Below are 11,490 nucleotides of genomic sequence, written 5' to 3' on the forward strand. Positions count from 1 at the left end.
GCTTTTCCTGCTCCAACAACTCACCGCCAGTTGCTCAGATTCCTGGGGATGGTAGGGTACTATCGTACATTCTGTAAGAATTTTTCAACAGTAGGAGCTCCCCTTACATCTCTGCTCAGTCACAAAATACCATTTAAGTGGTCCCAGGAATGTAACTATGCTTTTGAGTTTAGCCCTGCGGGCATACATATACCCGTAGTATGTACTATGTCTATGCACACTAGGTAAGACCTAGGCGGACCATCCCCTGTATTTTGGTGAGTGCGCCAGTTGGTACAAGGTAGGTAAGGTAGGATAGGGGGCTTTAACTTTTACTTTCTATGCTTTGGCTCTGTCCAGACCATTTTCCCCAATTTACAGTGTGAAGGAAATAAATTCCCTGTTAACTCTAAATTCTCTGCCTCTGTCATCCTTGCCCGAACCTGCAATCCCATACCTCTTTTCTGTCATCCTTGCCTGCACCTGCAATCCCATACATTTTTTCACTCAACGGGGAGTTGCGTGTTGCTCAACTCTCTCACACACTCTGGTTTGCTTTCTGTGCCTTCTGCCTGCAGACATAACTGGTAATAAATCCCAAATAATGAAGTTGATATAGTTCATCACGGTAGTCATAGAAGCTGGATCTTCTCTCAAAACAATGTTAAATACTGATAGCTGACAGTGTGTAATGACAATTTCACCAAATCGTTAAGGCTTACCTAATGCATCTTTAACATGGAAGCTTACTTAAATTAGAGAATGTATATCCATCTTTGAAACTAAGGCCTGCATAAGTGTTTTCACATGGTGGACGTTGGCCTGCCCTGCTGATCCTGAGTCATGTGTTCAGGTGAGTGACTAAACACAGGTTTCTCTAGCTAGCTCTGCTGATCCTGTGTAATATGTGTTCAGGTGAGTGGCTAAACACAGGTTTCTCTAGCTAGCTCTGCTGATCCTGAGTCATGTGTTCAGGTGAGTGGCTAAACACAGGTTTCTCTAGCTAGCCCTGCTGATCCTGAGTCATGTGTTCAGGTGAGTGGCTAAACACAGGTTTCTCTAGCTAGCTCTGCTGATCCTGAGTCATATGTTCAGGTGAGTGGCTAAACACAGGTTTCTCTAGCTAGCTCTGCTGATCCTGTGTAATGTGTTCAGGTGAGTGACTAAACACAGGTTTCTCTAGCTAGCTCTGCTGATCCTGAGTCATGTGTTCAGGTGAGTGACTAAACACAGGTTTCTCTAGCTAGCTCTGCTGATCCTGTGTAATATGTGTTCAGGTTAGTGACTAAACACAGGTTTCTCTAGCTAACTCTGCTGATCCCGTGTAATATATGTTCAGGTCAGTTTTAATTGGACAGGTACTTTAAAAGCTTGACAGACCCTGTTCTATATTAGACATTGTCATAATATATTAATGCATACCTGTGAATACTCCAGACTGTGTTAATGAATATTGTTTTATATTAATACAATTCAGTCTTTATTCTTTCAGATATTTCAGAGGCAACTTTGTTTGGAGAGATTAGTTCCAGCACCATAAACAACTCATATTCTGATGTAGCATCTGTAAGATTTGTTCTCATCATTATTCATGATAATTTGTAATTATAACAACATCAGAATTCATTTTAGAATTAATTTCACAATATATTAATGCATACCTTTTAATACTGCAGCCTGTGTTAATGAATATTGTTATATATTGTTATATACATATTAATGAATATTGACGTGCTCACTTACACAACAATATGTTGCATTACACATAATTCACCAAGTTGATCAGGAAGAAACAGCAAGAGGTAGAGTGGGAGGTGCTGGGAGTAGGAGAGGGACTCCATGGTGTTGATCAGGAGAAACAGCAGGATGTAGAGTGGGAGGTGCTGGGAGTAGGAGAGGGACTCCATGGTGTTGATCAGGAGAAACAGCAGGATGTAGAGCTGGGAGTAGGGAGGGACTGCTGGGAGGTGCTGGAGAAGGACTCCATGGTGTTGATCAGGAGAAACAGCAGGATGTAGAGTGGGAGGTGCTGGGAGTAGGAGAGGGACTCCATGGTGTTGATCAGGAAGAAACAGCAGGATGTAGAGTGGGAGATGCTGGGAGTAGGAGAGGGACTCCATGGTCTTGATCAGGAGAAACAGCAGGATGTAGAGTGGGAGATGCTGGGAGTAGGAGAGGGACTCCATGGTGTTAATCAGGAAGAAACAGCAGGATGTAGAGTGGGAGGTGCTGGGAGTAGGAGAGGGACTCCATGGTGTTGATCAGGAGAAACAGCAGGGTGCTGGGAGTGGGAGAGGCTGGGAGTAGGAGAACTCCAGGTGTTGATGCAGGAGAAACAGCAGGATGTAGAGTGGGAGGTGCTGGGAGTAGGAGAGGGACTCCATGGTGTTGATCAGGAAGAAACAGCAGGAGGTAGAGTGGGAGGTGCTGGGAGTAGGAGAGGGACTCCATGGTGTTGATCAGGAGAAACAGCAGGATGTAGAGTGGGAGGTGCTGGGAGTAGGAGAGGGACTCCATGGTGTTGATCAGGAGAAACAGCAGGATGTAGAGTGGGAGCTGCTGGGAGAAGGAGAGGGGCTCTATGGTGTTGAAGAGGGGAGAGGTGCGGGGAGTAGGAGAGGGCCTCTATGGTGTTGAAGAGGGGAGAGGTGCTGGGAATAGGAGAGGGACTCCATGGCTTTGAATGTCTGAATCAGAGCTCCTTTGAGTTGGAGGCTTCATAAATTGATCCGTACAAATTTGTACTTCAGGTTACGTGACGCAACCAGACTGCAGTTGATCGGTGGTAGAGGAGGCAGTTCATTTGAATTCCACGGCATGGACAACGGTGCCACCCTCAAGAAGATGGGAGTGGCGGTGGAAGGCTGGCGGGTCAAAGCTGTGTGGGAGGAGCTAGTGGACAGGCGCGTTGCGACCTTTGGAGATGCGAACACTTTCAATGAGTTTGAGTTGTACCTCGGCGAGCGCATCACCAAGCTGTCTCTGTGGGGTAACGGCGCCGGCACACGTCTGGGTACCATCAAGTTCACGCCGAGTAAGAATCGGCAGTTCTTTGAAAAAATTATCAGCTGGCCACTGAAGTACTGAGGAGTACACCGTAGATGTGGGGTCCGGATTCTACCTGGGGCTGCAGGGCAGGTCTGGCTCGGACATTGAATGCATGTGCTTACTCTTCATCAACACCATCAAGTCGTCCGTGCTGACCGACATGGAGTAGGGAGGAGGTAGTGGTGAAGAGAGGGAGGGAGGGAGGGGAGGAGGTAGAGGTGGAGAGAGGGAGGGCTGATGCTCTAACATTAAGGGGGCTGTCCACTTTAAAACATGTAATCAATATGGGGTTGACCTTCATCAGGGATCTCATTTCTAGGACAGTCATGCCTTATGTTTAATTGGTTTAATTGGCCTTGGTCAGTAAAATAGCAACAGCACCTTTTTATTTTTATTTTTTAAAACCTTTACACATAAGCATCAGGCCAAGATAGCACACGTTATTATTGTTGGCTTTCTAAAAATGTATTTATCAGTTCCTCACTGATGATTAGTTCTTACATTGTCTTTGTCTTGTTTGAACAACTTGTATCTTTGTGTGTTGATTTTAGGTGACCCCAGAATATGTGACATCTGTGTCTCACCAGAACGACACCTCATTGGTTCAAGAAGAGTCCATTACATACAGCAAGACCCTGACAAAGACTTCCTCCTGGTCTGTCAGCAACAAGATAGAATCCACCTTGAATGTGTCGGTCAAAGCAGGGATCCCAGATCTGGTCGAGATGACATCAGGGTTCAGCTTGACCGTGGGAGTGCAGAAATCCACCAGCCTGCAGAAGACAGAGACCATAACAGAATCAGATACCATCAACCTGAAGATCCCTCCAGGGACGACCATGGATGTTGAGATCACAGTGGGGAGAGCAAATATCGACCTCGACTACAGGGCCAAAGTGAAAGTCACCTGCATGAATGGCAGTCAGCTGGTCTTCCCATCCAAAGGCATCTACACTGGTGTGGCTTACACTTCATTGACGTTATCCACAAAGGAGAGATGAGTCAAGTGTATGACATCATGAATAGTATGCACAGTGATAGAAATTGACACCATGACTGATTCTTTGTGCCTTTCTGTTGTCTTTGAGTGCTTCTAATTGGACCCAGTTTTCTTCATCAGCAGAGGGTATAACAATAGGTGGATCTTTCCTACAATCCGGTGCTTTTGTGTCCAATGATATTTTAATAACACAACATTCATTTCAAAATGTTTTATGGTTAGACCCCCATTTACCATAAACACAATGTTATCTAACAATAACTTAATTTCAGAAAGAATTTGTCTTGTGTGTTTGCCATATCTTGTTATGGGATTTTTATCGATAATGACTAAACGAGGTATACTGCACTATAACAAGAACTATAACAAGAACAAGAATTCTACCCTGTCTTTCTTGTAGTATTAAATAATGTTTGTCCATTAGTAACGGGTTATATGGCATGTACCTAGGAAGAAAGGAATGTATGTGGAGATAAGAGAGGACAGGGAGAGCTCCTCCAGAGTTATGGTGTCTGGGGGAGCCTGGAACGGTCAGCTGAGGGGTTATAAACTGTGGTTAGACTCATGGATTTTCACATGTTTGTGTGTATGTATGTGCGTAGTTTAGAAATTATATAAGAAGGACTGTAATTGTGAAAACTTTGGAGCTCTCGCAAATAAATTGGAACCTGATCAATTGTGAGCTGGGAATTCTGTCTGTTTCATTGAAAACCAGAACTTTATAACCTCAGGGTATCAGACAGATACAGATCATTGGAGTTTATGAACACTGAATAAATAATTACTTGACATATCTCCAGTTAAATTTAAATTTCCATTGGATATACTATTCACAAATATTGTCGTTACGTTGATCTCTTTCTAACAAATGGTTTATTATGATTAACACAGGCAGTCCCTCAAACACGCGTACATTCACATCTGTTAACAGACTCGTATTGTGACTGCTAAATACTGCACAATTTAAACACTTGCCTCAATCCCCCTAACCCAAAAGACGTGTAAATATTGGACTATATATTGTCTAGAATACCAGCAGCATCTCAGCTGCAACTAACAGCATTTCTGTTGCAAATCCTGTCACTATGGGGCAGCAGGTAGCCTAGTGGTTAGAGCATTGGGTCTTTAACTGAAAAGTTGCTATATCAAATCCCTGAGATGACAAGGTATAACTCTGTTCTGCCCCTGAACAAGGCAGTTAACACACTGTTCCTAGGCAGTCATTGTCGATAACAATTCTGTTCTTAACTGACTTGCCTAGTTAAATGAAGGTCAAATATTTTTTTAAATTTGGAACTCAAAATAAAGTCAAACAAGTTGAGCTGAGTTTGTGTCTACAGATGATCTACTTCTCATTCAACTATGTATCAACTGATGAGCATGTTCAGTTCAATTACTAACACTAGTAACTCTGTAGTTATTCAGTGGGACTATCTAAATGATTAACTAGGCAAGTCAGTTAAGAAAACATTTCTTACAATGACGGCCTACCAAAAGGGATGGGGCTTAAAAATGGCGATTAAAAATATAAAATATAGAACCAAATAGACTTCACAAAGCAGCCAAAACTGTCAGTAAGAGTGTCCATGATTGAGTTTTTGAATCGATTAAGATAGATAACGTGAAAGACTTTAAATTAATATTTAATTACTCAACACATCCAAATGTGCAAATCCTGGAATTAATTAAATTACCTTTTGACACTGCAGCACCTGTGGGAATACTCTGAACAATAATATATATCACCATGTAAAGTGTTGGTCCCACTGCATCACCTGGGGGAATACACTGAACAATAATATATATCACCATGTAAAGTGTTGGTCCCTTGCAGCACCTGGGGGAATACACTGAACAATAATATATATCACCATGTAAAGTGTTGGTCCCACTGCATCACCTGGGGGAATACACTGAACAATAATATATATCACCATGTAAAGTGTTGGTCCCACTGCATCACCTGGGGGAATACACTGAACAATAATATATATCACCATGTAAAGTGTTGGTCCCACTGCAGCACCTGGGGAATACACTGAACAATAATATATCACCATGTAAAGTGTTGGTCCCACTGCAGCACCTGGGGGAATACACTGAACAATAATATATATCACCATGTAAAGTGTTGGTCCCTTGCAGCACCTGGGGGAATACACTGAACAATAATATATATCACCATGTAAAGTGTTGGTCCCACTGCATCACCTGGGGGAATATACTGAACAATAATATATATCACCATGTAAAGTGTTGGTCCCACTGCATCACCTGGGGGAATACACTGAACAATAATATATATCACCATGTAAAGTGTTGGTCCCACTGCATCACCTGGGGGAATATACTGAACAGTAATATATATCACCATGTAAAGTGTTGGTCCCACTGCATCACCTGGGGGAATATACTGAACACTGTCGCTGTTATGCATTTTCCCTTTGCCAAAATAATCCATCCACCTGACAGGTGTGACATATCAAGAAGCTCATTAAACAGTATGATCATTACACAGGTGAACCTTGTGCTGGGGACAATAAATGGCCACTCTAAAATGTGCAGTTTTGTCACAGAATACAATGCCACAGATATATGATGTTGAGGAAGAGTGCCATTGGCATGCTGAATGCAGGTATTTTCACGAGAGCTGTTGCCAGGGAATTTTTCTACCATGTCATTGTAGAGAATTTGTCACTATGTCCAACCAGCCTCACAACTGCAAACCATGTCTATGGTGTCATGTGGGCACGGGGTTTGTTGATGTCAATATTGTGAACAGAGTTCCCCATGGTGGCGGTGTGATTATGTCATGGGCAGGCATGAACTAGGGACAACAAGTACAATTGCACTTCATTGATGGCAATTTGAATGCACAGGGATAAAGTGATGAGATCCTGAGGCCCATTAAAGTGTTGGTCGTGCCATTTATCCGCCTGCATCAACTCACGTTTCAGCATTCGGGCTCCCAAGTGGAGCAGCTTTCTAGGGCACTGCAGCTCAGTGCAAGAGGTGTCACTACAGTCCCTGGTTCGAATCCAGGCTGTATCACATCCAGCCCTGATTGGGAGTCCTATAGGGTGGCGCACAATTAGCCCAGCATCGTCCGGGTTAGGCCATCATTGTAAATAAGAATTTAACTGTTCTTAACTGCCTAGTAACATAAAGGTTAAATAAAAAATAAATACAAATATGATCATCAATGGCCTCATGTCGCAATGATCCGTACACAACTCCTGGCATCTGAAAATGTCCCTGTTCTTCCATGGCCTTACATACCCACCAGACATGTCACCCATTGTGCATGCTTGGGGTGCTCTGGATTGACATGTACGATAGCGTGTTCCAGCCAATATCCATTAACTTCGCATAGCCGTTGAAGAGTGGGAAAACATTCCACAGGTCACAATCAACAGCCTGATCAACTCTATGTGAAGGAGATACGTCACACTACATAAGGCAAATGGTGGTCACACCAGATACTGACTGGTTGTCTGATCCACTCCCCTACCTTTTTCATTATGTGTCTTTGACCAACAGATGCATATCTGTATTCCCAGTCAAGTGAAATCTATAGATTTGCCTTTTCCTACATTTGTAATGTTGCAGCTGTAATGAATACTCAGGGAGAAAAAGGTGTAGATTCACGTGTAGAGCGTGGCAGGTGTTTATTTCGCCTTTGCAGAAGGCAGGAATCGTGGTCGCAGGCCATGGTCATACACAGGTAGGCAAACAGGCAGATGAATCAAAACTAGGTTTGAAGGCTATAACAAGTTCTGACAAACGAGCTAGGAAAAGGCTTAGTAGAGTCAAAATGAACATTTCCTCACAAAGGCACAAACAGAATGAACTGAACTAAATAAGGAGCTGATGAGACCAGGTCAGTAACGAACACAGGTGAAATCAATGAACAAAAATGAAAGACAGGGATACGTTCAAGGATACAAAGAAACAGGGCTATGTTCAAGAACACAGTGGCTTCTTAAATGGAAGAAGTTTGGAACCACCAAGACTCTACCAAGAGCTGGCCTCTTAAATGGAAGGCCATACTGAGCAATCAGGAGAGAAGGGCCTTGGTCAGAGAGGTGACAAGATTCTCTGGTCTCATGAAACCAAGATTGAACTCTTTGGCCTGAATGTCAAGCATCACGTCTGGAGCAAACCTGGCACCATCCGTACGGTGAAGCATGGTGGTGACAGCATCATGCTGTGGGAATATTTTTCAGCGGCAAGGACTCGGAGACTAGTCAGGATCGAGGGAAAGATGAACATAGCAAAGTACAGAGAGATCCTTGTTGAAAACCCGCTTGAGGACGCTCAGGAACTCAGACTTGGTCAAAGGTTCACATTCCAAAAGTACAACAACCCTAAGCACACAGCCAAGACAACGATTGAGTACCTTTGGGACAAGGCTCTGAATGTCCTTGAGTTGCCCAGCCAGAGCCTGGTCTTGAATCTGATCGAACATCTCTGAAGAGACCTGAAAATAGTTGTGTAGCAACTCTCCACATCCAACCTGACAGAGCTTGAGAAGAATGGGAGAAACTCCCCAAATGCATGAGTGTCAAGCTTGTAGCAAGAAGATTCGAGGCTGTAATCGCCGCCGAAGGTGCTTCAACAAAGTACTGAGTAAAGGGTCTGGATACTTATGTAAATGTGATATTTCAGTTTTTTATAACATTTGCCAAAATTTCTAAAAAGCCGTTTTTGCTTTGTCATTATGTGGTATTGTTTGTAAAAAAAAAAGATTTAATCCATTTTAGAATAATTTAGATTAAGGCTGTAACGTAACGTGAAAAAGTCAATGGGTCTGAATACTTTCCGAATGCACGGTATCTTATCTATTGTGTGTGTGAAATGTAACACATACACTGTGTGCACAAAACATTAAGAACACCTGCTTTTTCCGTGACACAGACTTACCAGGTGAATCAAGGTGAAAGCTATGATCCCTTATTGATGTCAATTGTTAAATCCACTTCAATCAGTGTAGATGAAGGGGAGACAGGCTAAAGAAGGATTTTTCAGCCCTGAAACAGTTAAGACATGGGTTTTGTATGTGTGCCATTCAGAGGGTGAATGGGCAAGACAAAATATTTAAGTGCATTTGATCAGGGTATGGTAGTAGGTGCCAAGCACACCGGTATGTGTCAAGAATTGCAACACAGCTGGGTTTTTCATGCTCAACAGTTTCCTGTGTGTGTCAAGAATGGTCCACCAACCAAATGACATTGAACCATCTTGACACAACTGTGGTAACATTAGTCAACATTAGCCAGCAACCCTATGGAACGCTTATGACACCTTGTAGACACCCTGTGTTCTGATTTACAACTGCGACCTGGCCAAGATAAAACAAATCAGTGCGACAAAAACAACAACATAGAGTTACACATGGGATAAACACATGTACAGTCAATAACACAATACAAAAATCTATGGAGAGTGTGTGCAAACGTAGTAAGGTTAATAGGCCATAGTGGCGACATTTTGGAAATTAAACGTTGGGAGTTAAAGATGTGTAGATGATGATGTGCAAGAAACCAGATAGCATAGCGGAGAAGGTATGGTGGGATTTGAAATGGTCAGTGATCTGTTTGTTAACTTGGCTTTCGAAGACCTTAGAAAGGCAGGGTAGGATATATATAGGAGTGTAACAGTTTGGGTCTAGAGTGTCACACCCTTTGAAGAGGGGGATGACCGCGGCAGCTTTCCAATCTTTGGGGATCTCAGACGATACAAAAGAGAGGTTGAAGAGGCTAGTAATAGGTGTTGCAACAATTGTGGCGGATAATTTTAGAAAGAGAGGGTCCACATTGTCTAGCCCGGCTGATTTGTAGGGGACTTTTCATTTGTACTTGTTTTGTGAGTTTCTATTTATTAAAACCTCTTAGGGATAAGTGAGACGTCTGCGTCCCCCCTAGCCAACAGGAAATGGAAATGCGCAACGCCAAATGCTAATAGTACTCGCTAAAACTCAAACTTTCATTAAAACACACATGCAAGGTACTGAATTAAAGCTACACTCGTTGTGAATCTAGCCAACAAGTCAGATTTTTAAAATGCTTTTCGGCGAAAGCATGAGAAGCTATTATCTGATAGCATGCAACACCCCAAAATACCTGAAGGGGATGTAAACAAAAGAATTAGCATAGCCGGCGCTACACAAAATGCATAAATAAAATATAAAACATTCATTACCTTTGACGAGCTTCTTTGTTGGCACTCCTATATGTCCCATAAACATCACTATTGGGTCTTTTTTTTCGATTAAATCGGTCCCTATATACCCAAAATATCCATCTATGAAATGTGTGTGATCCAGAAAAAAAACACTGTTTTAAAACGCAACGTCATTTTTTAAAATTTAAAAAGTTGCCTATAAACTTTCACAAAACACTTCAAAATGCTTTTGTAATCCAACTTTAGGTATTAGTAAACGTTAATAATCTATCAAATTGATCACGGGGCGATGTGTATTCAATAGCTCCACGTCTTCAAATCATGGTCGGAAATCTCTCTTCCAAAACATCCTGTCGGAGACCGGAAGGAATGGGGTCTCTCTTCTTCGTTTGACCAAGAAACAATCCCCAGGCAATTGACAAGACAGGCGACATCGTGTGGAAGCTGTAGGACTTGTAATCTCGGAGCCATGTATTTTCCTGTGCCATAGACAATACATGCAAGTGGCGCATTGATATTTTTCCACTTTTTGGTGATCAATTTTCCTTGGGCTTTTCGACGAAACACACGTTCTGTTATAGTCACAGCCGTGATTCAACCAGTTTTAGAAACGTCAGAGTGTTTTCTATCCACACATACTAATCATATGCATATACTATATTCCTGGCATGAGTAGCAGGACGCTGAAATGTTGCGCGATTTTTAACAGAATGTTCGAAAAAGTAAGCCATAGCCCTAAGAGGTAATATGTGGAACTCTACTCACGCTGCACCTTGGTCCATTCCTTATGACGAACGTGAAAACAGTGTCCCAGAACTTTTTGGAGTTTGTGCTGCAGGATGCAGAATTTCTGTTTGAAAAAGCTAGCCTTTGCTTTCCTAACTGCCTGTGTATATTGGTTCCTAACTTCCCTGAAAAGTTCCACATCGCGGGGGCTATTTGATGCTAATGCAGTACACCACAGGATGTTTTTGTGCTGGTCAAGGGCAGTCAGGTCTGGAGTACCTGTTCCTGGTTCTACATTTTTTGAATGGGGAATGCTTATTTAAGATGGTGAGGAAAGCTCTTTTAAAGAGCAACCAGGCATCCTCTACTGACAGAATGAGGTCAATATCCTTCCAGGATACCCGAGCCAGGTCGATTAGAAAGGCCTGCTCGCTGAAGTGTTTTAGGGAGCGTTTGACAGTGATGATGGGTGATCATTTGACCGCAGACCCATTATGGACACAGACAATGATCGCTGAGATCCCTGTTGAAGACAGCAGAGGTGTATTTGCATG

General features: G+C 42.7%; 1 pseudogene; it reads left to right on the top strand.

Annotated features, from left to right (window-relative positions):
• Window positions 1-2,361: 2,361 nt before the first annotated feature.
• On the top strand, window positions 2,362-4,661 carry LOC115125338 (aerolysin-like protein; annotated as a pseudogene).
• Window positions 4,662-11,490: the final 6,829 nt, after the last annotated feature.

Source organism: Oncorhynchus nerka, linkage group LG20 (genome assembly GCF_034236695.1).
Source record: "Oncorhynchus nerka isolate Pitt River linkage group LG20, Oner_Uvic_2.0, whole genome shotgun sequence".
NCBI lineage: Eukaryota > Metazoa > Chordata > Actinopteri > Salmoniformes > Salmonidae > Oncorhynchus > Oncorhynchus nerka.